We start from the raw sequence: 19,472 nt of genomic DNA, 5'->3' as shown, positions 1-19,472 counted from the left end.
AGAAATTGAAAGTTTATGGTTTCAAACACTTTTGTGGTAAATAAGTCATCGGTTTTTGTTTAGTCTTCTTTAATTCGTTTAATTTAAATCTTATCTTTTGAAACTAAACTGAAGCCATTTAAAAATGATTACTCAGCTAGCAAACAAAACATCACAAACAAGAAAGTGCAGAAATATTTAATTTTACTGCAGATTTACATTGAATTTCCCCCACAGTAAGTCTTTACGTTTAAACAGCAATGAAAACATTACAATAGTGTCTGTATGACTTCCATGTCACGGGGAACTCGCTGAATAAACATGTCATCTGTGGTGTAAACAACAAAGTCACACCACTCACATGGAGAAATCAACAGTCAACACTGACCTGCCAGTAATGAGGATGAGATCGCCACAGAGAGTAAACCTTTTCTGAGCATAATAGTCCACAAAGCTACACACATTTAGGCATTTTATTTCCAGTAGGCCACACTCAAGCTGCCCTCAGGATCATACATAATCCCATCTGGTGTTGAACCCATCCATGGTGCCTCAGGGTGGATCAGGACCCCACAAGGGTAGTGGTTTACCTCTATTACCTTGCAGTACTCCTTGATGGCTGTAGGCTCCAAAGCAAGACCCCAACATTTGTCATCAGTCTGACTACTTGTTCCCATAGGCTGTTTCACAAGGTTCTCAGCAGAACCTTCTGCCCTGGTGTGACACTTATCTAAATTTTGTAGAAGTGATGTGGCATCTCCTTAGTTGGTGCCCCTCCACACAGAAACTCTGCGATTGTGTTCTGTTCTCAGCTTTGTATGATTTCCCCAATGATGTTGTGAGGGATGTGAAATGATGATGTTCAGTAAACACAAATGCACATGCAGAGGGTCCCAGTCTATAATGAGAGAGAGACTGTTGTGGGAGAGAAGGGTTGTCTTTGTGTGGACGCGTCCTGGGGGCCGTCCTCACTGGTAGTTGGTAAGATGGCCTGCTTCCCTCCTGCACCGAACCAAACGTGGACCCTACCAGAGGTACATCACCAGAGACAGCCATGGTTGTCATCACCGGAGCCTCATCTGCACCAAGTCCGTGGTACGCCTCCTGCACCTTCAGAATGAAGCTGTCTGTCATCGGGGAAGCTGACTCCTTTTTACAAACTGCTTCTGGGGAAGAAAAACAAAAGTCAAATGGGGTGTGTGTGTGTGTGTGTGTGTGTGTGTGTGTGTGTGTGTGTGTGTGTGTGTGTGTGTGTGTGTGTGTGTGTGTGCAGTCCTGAAAGAAAAACATACCTTGTTCATTCTACCGGTCTCCTCTCTCTTGGTCTGGCTGATATGATGACCATGTCATTAACTGGACCTGGTTTAATACCTTGTTTCCAAATAAAAACAAGTTTAAATGTTATAACAGAAATATGTATACACATAATAATAGTATCATTAAAAGATTGTAACCTTGGTCCCCGTTTTGTGCCACTGTTGTTCAGTTTCTGTGCAGCTCAACACTGACCGATGTAAGTTTCAGCTGGGAGAAATGTGCCGTCTGGTAGAGTTGAGCTGCCACATGACATCACAAGGCTGCACCTGCCACACGTACACTGGCACCCCCACCGGCTTTGAATCCCTTAGCACAATCTGTTACAATACAGAATATTTGTTAGAGTACAACTGCATTTAAGGAGAGACAAACATTGATGATTAACTTCACTTAACTCATGTTAAAATAGAAGAGTAGAACAAGTAGTGGACAAAAATAAAATAACTGTAAACAATGTTGTGCTTCTGCGAGTCATCTAATGTCTGACTTTCTGTGACATGCTATTTATACAAACTTTACTTACTACATTCTTTCTGGGACACATTTTATCTCTGACACCACATGACATACGTAGTTCAGGCATGTCATTAACCTGTTATCAAACTAAAAGCAATGATATGACTCGCAAAAATGTGACGTTTAAAAACATGAACAGTCTTCTTTTGAACCTGAATCAATCCTGCACTGAACCTGCAGGGTAACGTTTCCCAACACTCAGACGGTGGGGCTTCTGGTTTTTCCTCATTGACCTGAAACACTCGGACCTAACCGTGACCTCTCCTGACTGCATGATTAAAACTGAGAATAACATATAAACTGTTTTTTTTTTCATTTCAGACACGAAAAACACGCATGACCTTACTTATCGCTCCAATAACGTTTCCTTATTGTGTTAACTTAGGCTAGTGGAGAGCTAGCGTGTAGCATCTTTAGTAACTCACAGCAGAAGTTTGTTAGCTTACCTTCATAGCTGTGTATGTAGCCGGGCACATACAATACAAGCTTTGTCCATACTAGATTTTGGCATTTCGGACGAGGCAAGAAAGATTCGGTGTACATCGTTAACCATTATTCTTGGGAGGTCTAGCAGCAAACGCGTACAAATAGCCATTCTGACCACTCAGCGCGAACGAAGTTGTGTGCTGCACTGCTGCTGCTGCAGGTTGAAAAATACGGAAGTGCAAAAACAGAAGTCCGTGGAGGCCAGCAGAATTCATCTCATTATTATGAGATACTATCTCATAATAATGAGATAGTATCTCATAATTATGAGATACTATCTCATAATAATGAGATAGTATCTATACTATCTCATAATAATGAGATAGTATCTCATTATTATGAGATAGCTAAGTCATAATTATGAGATACTAAGTCATAATAATGAGATAGTATCTCATAATTATGAGATACTATCTCATTATTATGAGATAGTATCTCATAATAATGAGATAGCTAAGTCATAATTATGAGATAATTTTATTTTATTTTATCTGATTGGCGGGAATGGGCTGTGAATGACATGTTAATTTTTTAAATATTATGTTTTTATTTTACTTTTTACTCTTATCAAATGCACTTTAGTTAAAGAGTGGTCTCCTCAGCAGCCACCTCCACACCCTTACAGTGGAGTCAACTCCTCCATTTATCAAGTTCATGCCTTGTTCCTGCTGCTGCCTCTAGCACTCTAACCGCCCACAAGACCGCTCACATGCTGACAATGGAAGACCGTGCTTATTAAAATCAGTCCTTTTTCACTTGAGATTATCTTGAATCACCTGTCAGCATCTGTCAGTTTACATCACTCATAAGCAACAAGAAAAATAATTTGAATCAATTCAGGAGCATTTTTGTGTTCCTGGTTTGGAAAACATTCAGCGTTTTGGATCTGCCTCCAGGTATACCTGAGACAGTTCCCCACCAACTCTGTCTCCTCGTTACATCAGCAGTGTGAGTTTGGACCCATGAATGCAGCGCTAACAGGTTCCCGAATGTCAGCAGCAGCAATATTTTCTAATGAGTCCCACAGCGTTGGTGCATATACCATTAATCTGTTTCTTTTACTCACAGGAACCCACAGAAAGATGTCACGTTGAATTTAACCTGCATTCTTTTCACATTTTAACATCTGTCCCGTGTAATCCAGACCTGGATGTTCTGCAGAATGTGATGTTTTCATTGATGTGAGACAATATGTCCCACATTAGCTCACATTCTACTCTGACTGTTTTAAATAGGTTGATTAAATTTAAAAGCTTTCAGAAACAATATTTAATCTGCGAGTTTAAACTTTCTTTGACTCAGTTTACTAATCAGCCAATCACATGGTGGCAACTCAGTGCATTTGGGCATATTGACGTGGTCAAGAAGATCCGCTGCAGTTCAAACTGAGATTCAGAATTGAGAAGAAAGGTGATTTAAGTGACTGAATGTGGCATTGTTGTTGGTGCCAAACAGGCTGGTCTGAGTATTTTAGAAACTGCTGACCTTCTGGGATTGTCACGCACAACCATCTCTAGGGTTTACAGAGAATGGTCCGAAAAATGGGAAACATCCAGTGACCGGCAGTTCTGTGTGTGAAAACGTCTTACTGATGCCAGAGGTCAGAGGGGAATAGCCAGACTGATTTGAGATGATAGAAAGGCAACAGTAACTCCCAATAACCACTCGTTACCACCGAGGTAAGAAGAGCATCTCTGAATGAGGCTGCAATTCACCCAAGCTCAGATTGGTCAATGGAAGATTGGAAAAATGTTGCCTGGTCTGATGAGTCTCGATTTCTGCTGCAACGTTCAGATGGTAGGGTCAGAAATCAGCATCAACAACATGAAAGCATGGATCCATCCTGCCTTGTGTCAACGGTTCAGGCTGGTGGTGGTGGTGTAATGGTGTGGGGGACATTTTTCTTGGCACACTTTGGGCCCCTTAGTACTAATTGATCATTGTTGCAACACCACAGCCTACTTGAGTATTGTGCTGACCATGTCCATCCCTTTATGACCACAGTGTACGCATCTTCTGATGGCTATTTCCAGCAGGAAAATGCACCATGTCATAAAGCTTGAATCATCTCAGATTGGTCTCTTGAACATGACAATGAGTTCACTGGGAGTTCACTCTAAGTGAGTTTTTACCTGGTTAAAGCTGCGATGACAAATTTGCAAAACATATTAGCATAAAACGTTTATTTTCATGCCACTTATCTACGTTCTAACATACATAGTATAGCTAGAAATCTATCGTAGAGATAAAAAAATACAGAAATATTAATTATGTGGTTTTCTTGCATTTGTCTAAAAGCCTCCACCAATTACACGTTTCGGACCTAAAGAAATTATTAGACCATGCAGTTGTCGGTCTCACCAAACTGCCACACCTCTTTGGGTCCTCCATTCTTCATGCACTCACACATTTAGCAACAGAACACCACTAAGCAAAAACTTTTGATTTTCAAGGATTCCAGTGAGTTCCTCTAAAGGATGAATTTGACTCACTAATAAGAATTTATGAAGATTTTCAGATTTTTGCTGCAATTTTAAATAAGTCTGGCGCGTTGACATGTAAAACCTCAAATATATGAACCAAAAAGGAACTGAATCGTCCTCTTTTGGCTACATCCAGTACAAGTTTGCTGACATTAAAAAAGAAGCACCAGTGCTTTGGTGCTTCTTTTTTAATGTGGAGAAATAAATTGTCATTTCACATATGGTCGCCATTTGGTAATTTCTCCAGTTGTTTTCGCAGAGTTCTTACCTTACTGCTGTTGTCATGGTTTGGGTTTGGTACTTGGATTCGTAATTTTATTTAGAGAATTAGGTTTATTTTTTCGTATTTCAAATAGTTCTCTTTGCAGTTTTTGTTATTTGTGTCTTGGCAGCATCTTGATTTTATAAAATCTGTTTGTGAGATTTTTGCTTCAGTTTTCAGCAGACGTTAGTAAAGAGCTACATCTATTTGGTATGTAAGTGGGATCCAGTATTTAACCAGTAGTGATGGGAAGGTAAAGCTTTTTGAAAGCCCCAAACCTTTCCAGGACACTGTGTTGGAAAATAGTTCATTTCTCAGTGCTTGTTGGGGCTGGCGTGTTTAGGGAGCAAGACTTCATTTGTCATTGGTAACGAGATCTCTGAGAGAAAATTAAATAGGATCTTTAGACACTTAAACCTCCTTTTTTCATTTTCCTGCTCATTTCAATGAAATGAAATTGTATTTTTCATTGACAGGGTGATTCCCAGAGAGTTTAAAGCACCTCTTCATGGTGTTCAGTGTGTCTTTAACTTCGAGAGCTGTGTGGTGGTTTATGTTGTACGCATCTGTCTGTGATGATATTGCTTGTGTTTCTCTTACGTGTGTGTGTGTGTGTGTGTGTGTGTGTGTGTGTGTGTGTGTGTGTGTGTGTGTGTGTGTGTGTGTGTGTGTGTGTGTGTGTGTGTGTGTGTGTGTGTGTGTGTGCGTGTGTGTGTGTGTGTGTGTGCCCACCATTGTGGCTGAACACCTAAAGAAGATGCTTAACCTAACAAAAATTAGCATTTCATTTGGCGAGTCTATTGTATGAATCCAGCGCTTTTTGATCAGTGTGTTAGTTAAGGTGTGTTTACTCAGTTTTTGTCCTCTGGATGCTTGAATGAAAACAGGCAGCCCCAGCTCCTCTTGAGTTTCATTACACATCTAGAATATTGTGTAAATAGGGTTTATGCTTGTTTACAGAGTAGTAGAGAGTTTGTTTGTGTGTGTGTCTGCTCGGTCTTCTCAAACCCCCCGCGAGTCATGATGGATAGCTGCTCATACTGAGCCAGATTCTGTTGGATGTTTCTTCCTGTTAAAGGGAAGTTTTCCTCTTCACTATCGCTACATGCTTGTTTGTATGAGGATTGCTGTAAAGTCACTGACTCTTGATGCAATCTGCTGGGTTTCAGTTGGATTGTTTACTTTCTGAAGTGCCTTGAGACGACTTGTGTTGATTTGGCGTTATATAAATAAACTGAACTGGATTGAATTAATAGGAAGACCCAGATCAGTGTGGAGCAAGCTTTGGTTTGTGAAGGTATTTATTGGAATCTCAGTGTGGTGATTTTGTTTGTGTTTGTGTCTAAAAGCCACCCTGCATTTACAAGACAAAACTGCTGCGTTTCTAACCCTAACATACACAAATTCTTTATCTTTTTTACACACACACAAACACGGGCGCACGCACACACACACCCACACCCACACACACACACTAACCTATAAACATGTTACAGGTGGATACGTTTCCTATTCGTTGACAGAAAACCAATTTTGAGCACAGCACTGAGAAAGCATTTGTTTGTTTGTTTTTTAATTTTTATTACAAATTTGACAGCATTAAATAAATAAATTAGGCTCTTTCCACCTGCAGATTCATCAGAGGGCAGAAGACACATACAGGACTAGAAATGGAAATTTCTGCTTTTTTAATAGTTCCTATCTAAAATGTTCAGTAGAAGATTAGCTGTGTGTGTCCTGAATGACTTCTTGTTAATTATGGTTATATCAACATAAAAGTAAAGCTGACGGATTCTGGACTAGAAGCAGAAAACCATGACACCACCCTAACCCTAACCCAGCTCTACTCGGTGCTGCAGGAGACACATCAGCAGAGACAATTAGTGGATTTCACAGGATTTAAACTCCAAACCAGAAATCCTCCATTTTCTGTGGTTTTATTGATTCTACCCAGAGAACAGACACTTTCTTCTTCTCTGACAAACCTTTTTGAATAGGGAAAAATCCCAGCAGCATTAAGCTGAGAGCTTCTTGTGGAAGTGTTTTAATTATTGCTTCGATTGTATTTAGGAGGAACAAGTTGGTGAAGCTTTTCCAGAGAGCAGACATTTTAAGGGCTTCAACTGTGGCAACAACATCAACTGAACCAAAGCTTTTCTGAGAGAGCTTTTGCCTCACTAAAAAAATCAATAAACTGATTTTAATTTAAACAGATCAGATAAAATCTTTGTTCTGTGCTAAATTTAAAAGAAAATTTAAACATTTGACATTTTTAATTTGCTTTGGTGCACCGTTAAGGCCTGTTCATTTCACCACATATCAGTAATTTTAGTTCTGAAATGAAAAAAGTAGTGTTTTGACTGCTGTTCACAGTCCTTCATTAAGCAAGTATATATTATATTTTTAGTTTAGTGGATGGTTTTGATCTCATTTAACTGGAGGTCGTGGTCATTCAGAACAGAATACAAGGGCTCATCCAACAAAACTGTTACTAATACATCTCCAGTTATTCCAGTAATGTTTGTATGTTTCAGCTAGTTTGATCAATAAAGTACATTCTATTCTATTCTATTCTATTCTATATTACAAACCTGAAGGAGATCTGCCATGTAGTGGAGTTGCTACGGCAAATCAGATAGGTGAGTTCATGAATGTTAAGTTGCAGTGTAACACTGCCCTGTCAGGTTTTTTAAATCCTTGAGTTTGAGTGTATATTTTCTATCAGAAACTAATGCAGGATAGGTGTAAGAGACTATTTTCATGTTCACCTTGCATGATGAAAAACTCAGAGTGGCCGATTATAATCAGAAAATGTAATTTCAAAAAAGGTGTTTCAGTGTTCGACACCTTTAAGAAGATTCAAATAAAATGTAATTTTCTGAAGTTATCTGTTTCAATTCTTATCTTGTTAATAATAAACATTGAAAGTGGTGGAATTGACACCAAGGATGATAGAAGGGTTAAGTATTCAGAACACGCTGCTGATCGCAGATCAGGACAACAGCTGAGTTCACCCTGATCAATAATTCCGTCTTTACAGCCTCGTCTTTATAGACGGAGAAACTCATCGCTATCCCACACACGTATTGATAAGAGTAAAGATGGACAGACAGAAAGCTGAATGAGCCGCTGAAGCTTTGGCAAAGCAGCAACTCATCAGAACCCAAAACCCCATCGAGACATTCAAATTCCCACCCTTCCTTCTAAGGCTGCATGCTCTTATTCTCACTGACTCATTCACCCTGGCAGGTGCTGTAAACTATATTCTATTCTCCAGGAACCTTGACAGTACAGAGAAAACACAATTATTGCAACTAGAAGAAATTATGCTTTGATACATGAATAGAAGAAAGCAGTCACAGCAGGTAAAGCAAGAGCAGCCTTTCATTTTGACTGTGTAGGCTGAAGGAACCGGCACTAAACAGAATCAACCTTCACGGCTAGTGTTATCAATAGAAACATTGACTTTTCAGTCTTTTAATGATTTTCTATAGTTCCTGTCCAAAAAAGCCCTAAACAAGGTCTTTATTGATCTGTTTTGGCTGTGTGTCTCAGCACATTAAGGCTGAGCAGAAACTGGCCTGGCCCTGAAAGGATGCTGTGCCAAAACACCTTCCAGGAAAATGCATGTTTGTGCACAGAAATGTGTGTGAAGAACTGTATAGATTAGACGCTGACGCAAAACCAGTAAACTGAGTATTTTGTGATCAGGATGGGAATTAATTCAACGTTATTATCTTTTTCAGGACAGCTGAACCAGCAGAACTCACGAATTAGAGTCTGGTAAGTGAAACTGCCTGCATGTGTTCACGTGTGAATGAATGGTACATTTGCAATTACACACAATGTCTGACCTGCTGTGTGTGAAGCTGTGATGAGCAATGGGTTTATGCATGAATAAATGTTTCCCGTACACAGTAAAGAGTCTCAGTGAGAGTCACCAAGGCTTTGTGTGAGACTCCAGCTCTCCTCTTGTATCATCCCTCCTCTCTGAATACTAAACATTTCACTTCTGTTAGAAACCAGGAACCGCTCCGCGCGTGTGTGTGTGTGTGTGTGTGTGTGTGTGTGTGTGTGTGTGTGTGTGTGTGTGTGTGTGTGTGTGTGTGTGTGTGTGTGTGTGTGGCTCAAATTGTTACCAAGTTAACCAACTTCTGCCTCCAACTGAATATGGTGTTTGTTGTAGTTGTGGATACAGAAAAGTGTGTGTTGTACTGTAATGACTTCCCCACAGTGTGCATGTGTGTGCGTGTGTGTGCATGCACATGTGTGTATGCGCTTGCGCGCGCATGTGTGTGTGTGTGTGTGTGTCGTCCTTCGGCGATCAAGTTATACAGTACTTAACTAGGAAACAAGGATTACTAATTAGTCGAATAAAAGCTGTTTTCTTCATGTTTGTCACAGTGGTGACCTCTTATTTGAAAATATTTAATTTTTTTGCTTTTTGAAAAAATCTTGCTTTTATTATTACTCTCTGCTGAATAGCAATGATGTTTTTCATTAGTGCCTGTGTATTTGTTAGGTTCTCATGAACCACTAGACAGATTTTAACATCAACCCAATTCATATGAATTAATCTTGAAAAACAAAATTACTAAAAATTTGGTAATTTTACAGTTATTGAGTTTCTATTTCATGAGATTGTAGATTCACACACAGGCTGCAAAACACAAATGACAAAACTGAGGCAAGGTCCAAAAACACAAATTGTTTGTCTCAAACAAACAGAGAAGACTTACAGAACATTAACTGAGGATTTAATTTTTAATTCTAATTTTAATTTGATCAAGAAATAATATTCTGAAGGTAGCTGTTTAGTATTTAGATCTAGATTTTAAACATAAAATGCATGAAGCAGAGTTTCCTGTTTCTATTTACAAATGTAGTCTCTCAAAGGGAAGATTATTTTAACAGGTTCAATAATATTCTTATTTATTGTTTAAAATGGACTCATGACTTTTTTTCTTAAGTTTTAATAGCTCAATGGTTGATATGCTTTGCACAAACCCCCCCAAACATAAAGCAATTTCATCAGTTTTTATTCTTGACATTTTCAGTACCTTCCAGAATGTGTCGTTTCAGGGCTCTGTTACTTTAAGAAAACAAGCCAGAACTGGCCACGCCCACCAATCCCAGCTCAGGTTGCTATAAGCTGAGAAGCTCTGATATCCAGAAGGGCTCGGAGTAAAGCCACTGCTCCTCCAGCAGCAGCAACTCTCTCTCTCGTACGTGAGAGTTGGTGCTATGCTAACTCTCCTGATATTGACATCACAAACGGGGACTTTTTGAAAGAGTATGTTTAATGCACATTATTCCTAAGATCAAACACTGACAGAAAACGGATGGATACATTTTATTTCCACATTTGGAGTATTTATAGAGGCAGTAGAGACCCACATGGCAACTCAAAAGGATGCAAAGTGTGAGTTTTGTATAATATATCCACTTTAATGTTCCGCCCTTTTCCTCGCTTAAAAGTAAAATGGTTGTAAATGTAAAAAAAAATAAAAAGAAATTTATTTAGTAGAATTTAGAATGAACACCTGTTGAAAATTATTTTAAAAAGCTGAATGTACTCTTTTTATTGATTAAAGAAACTAAAACATTTTTTCTATATTCTCATATCTCAATTCATGAATTTTACTTAAAAAACAAACCAGCACTCGCCTGGTGGTGACATTTTGTTCAAATTCAGCATTCAGCCCTTTTCTTCATTTTTTTTCAAGTGATCATTTTAACACCTGCCTGAATCGCCCCGTCTCTCCATTAACATTTTATGATTCTCCTTATTGTATCATTTTTATTACACTTAAATATCTTTGTGATACAATTCACTGAGTGCATCATTCTGTGTGTTTCAGTGGCTATGTCCTGTGTGAGGTGTCGCTATAAATTAACCTCCTCTGTGGTTGTGGTTTCTGCACCCATTTAAACTTAAATGAGATTTCAAGTATATATTTTCTACTGTGTCTCAGGCAAACACAATTTATTTGTTTCCATATCAAATCTCAGCGGGTTTTTGTCTTCTAAAAAAAGAAGTGAAATTAGTCGCGCAGTATGATGGCAAACAATGAAAAATGAAAGCAAAGCTACGTTTTTCCTGAAAACTTACAGGTTTCTCTTTTAATGATTATTTCTGATTAGAATAATTCACTCAGAGTTTCTTATGCAGGCAGAACATGAAAACAGTCTCCTACACCTATCTCCTGCATTAGCTTCTGATAGAAAACAGACGATGAAACGCCAGGATTTGAAAAGCCTGACAGATCTACGTCAAGCAGTCATTTGGACTCGCCCATCTTGGCTCGCGACAGGGAATGCTGTTGTTGTTTTAGCATCCAGAATAAGCAGAGAACGTCTTGGCTAGCAGAAGCCAGTCGTTAGCCTAGCAACTCCACCACACGGCAGAAGCTCCTCCAGGCTTGTGTTATGGAGATGAAGCATAAACGTTGCAGAGAAAATGCGGTCAGGTAGAGCTGTGTCTCTATTTTTCAATCCAAAACCTGACTCCTCCATGCTGATACAGGAACTTCTGGGCTTTTTCCCCCCAGAGTACGACTTACAAGGTCTTCATTCCTACTAGAGACCACTGCAAATGTATTGATTAAATGAATGTTCAACACCTTTGAAATATAAAATATCAGAAAAAATATCTGAAGAGTACCCAAAACTCTAACATCAATTTTGTAATATTCATGTAGCTGCCAGCTGAGCAGCTGATGGCAATGACCATTAATTGGCTCACAGAATTTATATAAGCCACACCCTTCCAGAGAAAACTGCTTGGGTTAATTTGTTTGTAGAGAAGATAACACTACAGTATTGAAATTATGTCTTTAGCCTAAATTCACCTCAGCTGCACATTGCCGACTGCATCCCCACGTAAGTTTTGCTGTATTGACGCTTTGTTTGGGTTATTAGTTTGACACTCTATAGTCATTGTTTGTTTTTCTTGTCCATCACCAAGTCAAATCTACCGATAAAGCAGCTTTGAGGAATTATTGTTTTGTTTAGCACCCTTAGCCAGCAGAGCAAGGTAAATGTGAGAATATAATCCATTTCTGTTAGGACATCGAAGTTGTGTTCACCTTTTATTTATGCTTTGTATATCTCTAAACAGTTTTCACGGTGCAACTCATGGAGTGAAGTCCAAGGCACTGGACCAGAGAAACAAATAAAAGTTTATGCACCCGTCCAGGCTCTCCGTTCTTTTCTTCATGGTGCCAGGGGCAGCTACAATTCAAAAAGTCTTTGTTTAATGTATAAACTACATAAAGCCGTCAGTTCCTCTTTTGCTCCTTAATTACTGTTGGATTTATTGTGGAATTAACTCCCAATTTAGCTGTTTTCTGAATTTCATATGAGAAGAAAAATACAAAAGTTTCACCTGGAGTTATTGGACGACACATTTTCTGGTATCATCTTTCATGACTGGTATAACCAGTATTTTCTGTGTTTGTCACGCTGAGCAGGAGGAGGTAGGACCCAAAACACAGAAGCCCAGAATGACTCGAGGCAAGAGCAGTTGAAAAAAGGTAAAATCCTTTTATGAAGGTGGCAACAAAAATAACTTAGATGCAGGAATCAAATCCAGAAAACTGAAAGCCAATAAATAAATAAATTAAAAATATAAGCTCAATGAGCACAAAAGACTAGAACCTGACGAGGGATCAAAACAACGCTGACTCACAACAATGGACAGACAAACACTGAGGGACAAGACAGGGCTTTTAAACACAGAGGGAGGTGATCAGAGGAACAGGTGACAGGTGTGTGTTATCTGGAGGGAAGGCAGGTGCATTCAATAAACTAAATGGGGAAAGAACTAAGCAGGAGAACCTGGAGAACAGGAGGAGGCTGTGGACAGAGGGACACAGAACATGACAGTGTTATAAGTTTTCTTTTTGGCGTCATTTCCAATTATTGCTTCAAATGGAAATAAATTAAAACTAAAGCAGCAGAAGTATTTAATTATTCTTTTCACATTCCTAAAATTGGCAATTTGGAAAACATTTTTAGATGAATTTTTTCTGAAACGTAAAAATGTCATCCATCCACAAACTGTAATCACCGACATTGTTTTAATTTATTTTTTTTATTCCTTTTTTGTCGGTAGAGATCAAACCTGAACTGTTTTACTCCCTTTGATAGAAAATATCCCTCTGCTCCTTCTTCTTGGGAATCCTGCCACCAAAATCCAATCTTTGTTTTTCTGAATACACACCAGCAGCATTTCTCACTCTGATAAAAAGATTGAAACAAAATCGATGTTTACTTCATTAGATGGCAATGACAATCCCTCATAAGTGGGAAAAATTCCCACAAAATCAATTTAGCTGCTGTGTTTCTAACATCAGTCACAACTGTTGGTTCAGTTTAATCTGTCACATTTCTCTTTTTAGCCATCAAAGTAGCACTCAGACATGTTCAGACTTAGAAAAAGAGAAAATCAATTCCTACAAATGACTATTTGAATAATTTGATTAATTAAAAATGTATGAAGGTAATTAAATTTAATAAAACGTTATAAACCTGCCTATAAATCAAATCTTTTGGTGGATTGTAGCATTTAAAATCTCAAAGTGGAATGTAAAGAGACATTCTCATTGTTTGAACCATGTTGACTTGAGTTTTGGTAGCAAGTGTGTGTGTGTGTGTGTGTGTGTGTGTGTGTGTGTGTGTGTGTGTGTGTGTGTGTGTGTGTGTGTGTGTGTGTGTGTGTGTGTGTGTGTGTGTGCGCCCCATGATCCTTAAATGGTTTCTCTTATGCTCAGAGTCTGCTGTTTGTGGGCTCTGGAGGTCTTTGCCTATACAGCGTTAGATGGATGACTGACAAAGTGGAGGGGAGCGGTGTGGGCGGTAATCAGCTTTTTGAGAGGGAACCGAAGAGTGTGTTTGAGAACATGCAATGGTTTATAACTAATAAATAATATCCCTGAGAGGACATGAAGTGTCTCCTTCATGTGTGTTTATTTAAGAAGATGCATCGTCTCCACGTGCCCTCTTCTCGCCCACTTACACAAAATGCACACGCTACTCCTTTTCTTTTTTTTCTCTGGCAGAAATATGTATGTAGCTTCCCCACAGTTAACACATCCTAATAAGGTCAGGAAACAGTTACGTTGGAAGGATTTGTTTGTTTTATTCACCGCTTAGCCTTCTAACCTGACTGAAGACACACAAACGCCCAACTCCAGGCATTTTCTCCAATAGATCTGGTGATGGTGCACGAGTTTCAGTATTTTAGATGTGCAAAAGTCTATGGTGTTTGTCTTGATTTGATGCGAGGTGTGTCCATTCTGGCTCTACTCCATTAACTGTCAGAAACCTTTCTGACAAGCTCAGTCTCAATGGATTTCATACAGAGAATTTCAGCAGATTCTTAGTTTCACTGCTTGTTAGGGTTATTCATCTAAAATTTGTCATGGAGGGCAGCGCTGATCCCTCATTAGCTTGTCAGAGCGATCAAATAATAGCAACTCAGAGCAAGAAAGTTTTAGGAGCATCACCAAATCAGGAACCTGAACATTTTTTTTAGTGGAGGGAAACATTTTCCCATCTGTCTATTTAAATTTTATGTGTCTTGACATACAAAACAGTTGCTGACCCCTGATCCAAAACAACTCAAACCTGTAGGTATGCACAGATTTCTAATCAAGGGAACAGTTATAGATTTTTTTAAAATGAAGTTAGGTTAATGTATTTACATTTTTTTCAGGAGAATTTTTCTTCCTATTTTTATATGTAAGTTGTATTTATTTTTATTTAAATGGAAATTTACATACCTGAAAAACATCTGCCTAATAAATGCTCTGAAACATTATTGTCAACTGACATTTCCTTTAAAACCAGTTTTGTATATTGGTAACACTTTACAATAAGGTACGCAAAATTTTGCTTCGTTACTAGGGAACGACTTAGGTGGTAATGAGTAATTAAGCAGGGAAGAATAGGTAGTTAACCAGTAGTTACTGGTGAAAACACTCAGTCTTTTTTCAGGGACTAATAGGTAGTTAACCAGTAACTACTGGTTAACTACCTATTCTTCCCTGCTTAATTACTCATTACAACCTAAGTCGTTCCCTAGTAACGAAGCACAAATAGACCTATTATGGTCTGAATAAGACTGCTGGGTTTTTACCAGTAAGTACTGATTAACTATCTATTAGTCCATGAATAAGACTACTGGGTGTTTACCAGTAAGTACTGGTTAACTACCTATTAGTCCCTGAAAAAAGACTGAGTGTTTTCACCAGTAACTACTGGTTAACTACCTATTCTTCCCTGCTTAATTACTCATTACCACCTAAGTCATTCCCTAGTAACGAAGCACAATTTTGCGTACCTTATTGTAAAGTGTTACTGTATATTTAATACTCGGTCAGTTTATTGATATTTTTATTAACCTTGGTAAACGTTTAATTTTAGCACCAATTAATTTACAAAATTCAACAGATGTTCAAATTCTGTGTTCGAAAACAGATTAGGTTCAAAATGTTGTGCAACCACTTTTGTTATTAGTGATAATTTATTTTTTCATTAAGGTACAAAATGGATTGGCTATTAAACACCTTGGGTCCCCTTGATTAGAGGTAGGAAGGGGCTTTATAAATAAAGTTTAATTGAATTGAAAAATCAGCCCAACAGCTGACTATGAACACCACATGTCAGCATATTTGCTGACTTTCGGGCATGTGCATGTCTCCATTTCACCCCGCCCACCTGAAAGGACCACTTTCCAACCCATTTCAGGGACCAACCCAGTACCCAAACCAGGGTATGTACTCAGAAATGACCTGGTGGCGTCACTGAGAAGGATTAGGCATGTTAAGTCATGCTGATTGGTTGTAACTAAGGCCTAGTCCACACGTAGCCAGGTTTTTTCAAAAACGAATATCCGCCCCTCCAAAAACTTGCATCCACACCACCTCGTTTAAAAAAAAAAACTGTCCACACGTACCCGGATAAATACGTTGTTAAGGACATGCCAGACCTGTAGGCGGCAGTACTTGGAGAAGCCAGGTGCCGGGCAATAGCCGTTCTTAACCTCGTCCTTCGTCTGTGGTCTTCCGCAAGGAGCAGTAATTCCACTTGCAAAAACAAACAAGCAAAAAGCGCTTGGACAATTGATAAAGCGAGCGCAGCTCTGAGGGCATCCATGCTGTCGGCTAGTGTAAACACAGGTCGCACACGTGATGTCAGCATTTTTTGTTGCGGAAAGTGACGTTGCAGACCTTAAAACTCTGGTTTTGTCTGTCCACACGCAGACACCCAAAACGGAGAAAACGCAGATCTTCACTTTGGCCGGAGTTTTTAAAAAGATCCGTTTTCATGTGAAAAAACTCAATTTTTGTGAGGATGACAGGCCAAAACGTAGAAAAATATCTACGTTTTGGCAGATCCCCGGCTACGTGTGGACACGGCCTCAGTGGGAAATTATATTGGCTGATATCACCAAACAACCGGCAATTGTAAAAGCGGAAATGTTGTTGGTGAAAGAGAATGGAAGGAAATGGAAACAAGTTATGATGCCAATTTAAAATGACCATATCTGCCATGGTCTGAGTCTGCGTCTCCCCTCAAGTTTCTCCTTATGTTCTCCATCCCTCTCTAGGTTCTCCTTTTGTGTCTCCTAGCGCCCTCATGTGTCCTTGTCTGTGTCTTCCTCTTGTGTCTCTGGTTTCCCCATTTGCCCCCATATCTTCAGCCCTCTAGGTTTCCCTCCACAGGCTTCCCCCTCCCAGGTCCTGTGTTCCCTTGGCCCCCTTTTAGTCACGCCCCTGTAGTTTTTCTTTCTGTAGTGTTTTCCTCTAGTTTCAGCTTCCCCCCCCTTGAATATTAGTTATGTTTGCTGCCCTTCAGGTCTTTAGGTTTTATTCTTAGGTAATTTTCCTTAGTTACAGCTGTTCAAGTTATTAGTCTCTCAAGTGTGTTTTTTCCCCATCTGCGTTTGGGTTTTTTCCCCCTCCTTAGATTATTAGTTATGTTCCTGCTCTTCTTGTCTTTAGTTTTTATTCTTAGGTCATGTTTGTTTCTTCCCTAATTAGTAAATGTGTTCACCTGTTCTCTCTCTCCCCACACACCTGCAATTCATCTTCCTCTCATCTTCCCGTGTATAAAACCCTGTCTGTGTCTCTATGTTGTGTTGGTTCATTGTTCCCTGTCAGTCTCGTCTCGTTCTCCTCTCTAGTTTCGAGTGTTTCTAGTTCTCGAGCGTTTGTTTTGGATTTTTGGTGTTTTGGCTCCCTGCCCTTGAGGATTGCTCCAAAATAAAGGATTTTTATTTTATCCTCCACCTCTGCCTCATTCATCACGTTCTGCATTTTGGGTCCTACTCCTCCTCCTCCAACCCATATTGGGACAATATCTAAATGACCAATGCCAAAAATTGGCGGCAGAAATCCATCCACAATGCTCATTTTGGCCACTATATACCGGTGTATATATATATATATATATATATATATATATATATATATATATATATATATATATATATATATACATATATATATACATATATATGCATATGCTTTATTTAAAAAATAGACACTTCTACTGGTCACTGAACGTCACTTTTACATCCCACAGCCACTCTCCCTGTCCCCACGAATGGATGAAATCATGGTGTACTTTGACAGAATAAAGCTTTTAATAGTATTAATGTCTGTGGAGGCTTTTTGTGCTGCTCAGTGACATCACTCACTGTCCACAAGGTTGTGATATACGGTTGTCTTAGCAAAGTCCTAAAAGAGTTAATTTTATATGGAGACACAATGGTTGAGAGGACTGAGCCAACGTATTTTCCCAGTCACCATACCCCTACCAGAAATGTCCCAGAACTTCTACAGTACAGCTAAAGATGCAGAATGAGGGTCTCACTGCTGGATGTGAATGATGCATCTATGTGAAGTGAGTACATTGTTAGGAAGGAAAATATTTCAGCTACTGATCAGCAGCATTGCCAACTTAATAAATATTCAGACACCTGTGGCAGCTTGTCTCAACAAAATGGCAGCACCTTGTTTTCTGGTGTTTTTGGAGACTGACATCAGACAGAAGCAAGGCTTCCAAGCACCTGGCACCACCAGTCCCTCTGACACCCCACCAGCAGGAAAGTAAGTGTCTTGCTTAAGGACACAACAACTGCAACAGATGGGGCTTGTACCTGCAACCCTTCGGTTACAGGGCATGCCCTTCACTCTTCTACCATTGTCGCCCTGTAAGTTTCACCCTAAACATCAGATAATCTTGTTCACTAAATTTGCCATTTGGACATTTTTGCACACACATGTGCACCTTTAAACAGTAGTGAGGATGTGTGTGTTTGCTTCAGGATTTGCGTAGTGGCTGAGAAAAGCTGACTGCTGATGCAGAGCATGATTTGCAAGGACTGGAGGTGGTGCTGTTGGGATGGGTGATGGGCATACACACACACACACTGTAATGATGGGAGTATTGGCTGGTTTAGATGGAAGGCAGGGCCTTTGTAATTATAAAGGGCGGCTTTCGGTGGGAGATGGATGGATCTCATTCACACTCAGGCAGCACGCAGAATGAAGAAATCGGAAAAAGGGATGAAAGCAAAATGCACGCGTAAACACTCAGCATGCCTGTGCTGGCTTCTTGTTTTCCTTCGTACTGCTGTTTACAGATAAAAGTGCATGTTTTATGTATTTGATTAGGAACACTGTACATTCAAGCAGCTTGTTTCCATTGCATTGCACTGTGACTTTGTTGGGCTGGATGTGGCAGCTGCTGCTCTGCAGCTGGAAAAATTGAATAATTTAAGGGCAACGTGAACATTGTTTCTTTTGGGATTTGATGCCACTTTGAAGTTAAGCTGATACAGCAAGGAAAGAGTTTTGAAATTCAGAGTTTTCTAATAAATCTAATAACTACAAGACATCTCAAATAGAATATTTCATTTTATGTTCTTTGGTTTTTCTGGTGGTTTTGTGTTTTATTCCTCTTGTGTCATGTTCTTTGTGGTTTTCTTTGGGTTGTTCTCTTTTTTTGTTAAATGAGATTCTGGTTTTCTGTTCATAACAACTGCTATGTGTTGGTTGGTTATGTTCTTCACCATGGTCCCAGGTGTACATACAGTTATTAAATTCATGTCCAATAATTACTTTTATTCCTTTTATTTTGTCCATTAAAGGGACACTAGGCAGTTTTGGCTTGCTTTTAGCACCCCGTAGTGTCTGTTTGTAGGACTGAAAGCAAAACTTATCTCCTCGCTGTGCATTCGTCTTTTTAATACCTTAAATTAGGTAAAGAAAAGGTAGATTAAAAGGGCTGCATTCCACACCCACTGCTGGTTCTGTAAAATCTGCTAACCAGCAGCCTTAGTAATACACCCTTAGGCGGATATCTATCTATCTTGTTTCTTTCGACATCGTGGGTTTCTGGTTCCGGCAGAAGCGTCT

The 19,472-nt window shown here is 39.3% G+C and overlaps 1 protein-coding gene and 1 long non-coding RNA gene across 7 annotated transcripts in view; one reads left to right on the top strand and one right to left on the bottom strand.

The window, feature by feature from the left end:
* The window catches only part of slc8a2b (solute carrier family 8 member 2b), a 179,140-nt gene that overhangs the window by 85,272 nt on the left and 74,396 nt on the right, over positions 1-19,472 (top strand). For 4 of the 6 annotated variants that reach the window (XM_054742587.2, XM_015951244.3, XM_015951245.3 and 1 more), the window contains exon 2: positions 8,790-8,826. The gene's annotated coding sequence lies outside the window, so the exon portion shown is untranslated. The remainder of the gene's footprint in view (positions 1-8,789; positions 8,827-19,472) is intronic. The other 2 variants (XM_070543559.1, XM_070543558.1) reach the window with 1 other exon arrangement.
* On the bottom strand, positions 165-1,599 carry LOC107380150 (uncharacterized). The gene is made up of 2 exons (XR_011516140.1): positions 1,272-1,599; positions 165-1,145 (listed from the first exon to the last, which is right to left on the bottom strand). It is a non-coding gene; the product is annotated as an uncharacterized lncRNA (long non-coding RNA).

This window comes from Nothobranchius furzeri, chromosome 13, assembly GCF_043380555.1.
Source record: "Nothobranchius furzeri strain GRZ-AD chromosome 13, NfurGRZ-RIMD1, whole genome shotgun sequence".
NCBI lineage: Eukaryota > Metazoa > Chordata > Actinopteri > Cyprinodontiformes > Nothobranchiidae > Nothobranchius > Nothobranchius furzeri.
The sequence above is the reverse complement of the archived record's forward strand: the minus strand, read 5'-3'. Positions and strand labels throughout refer to the sequence as shown.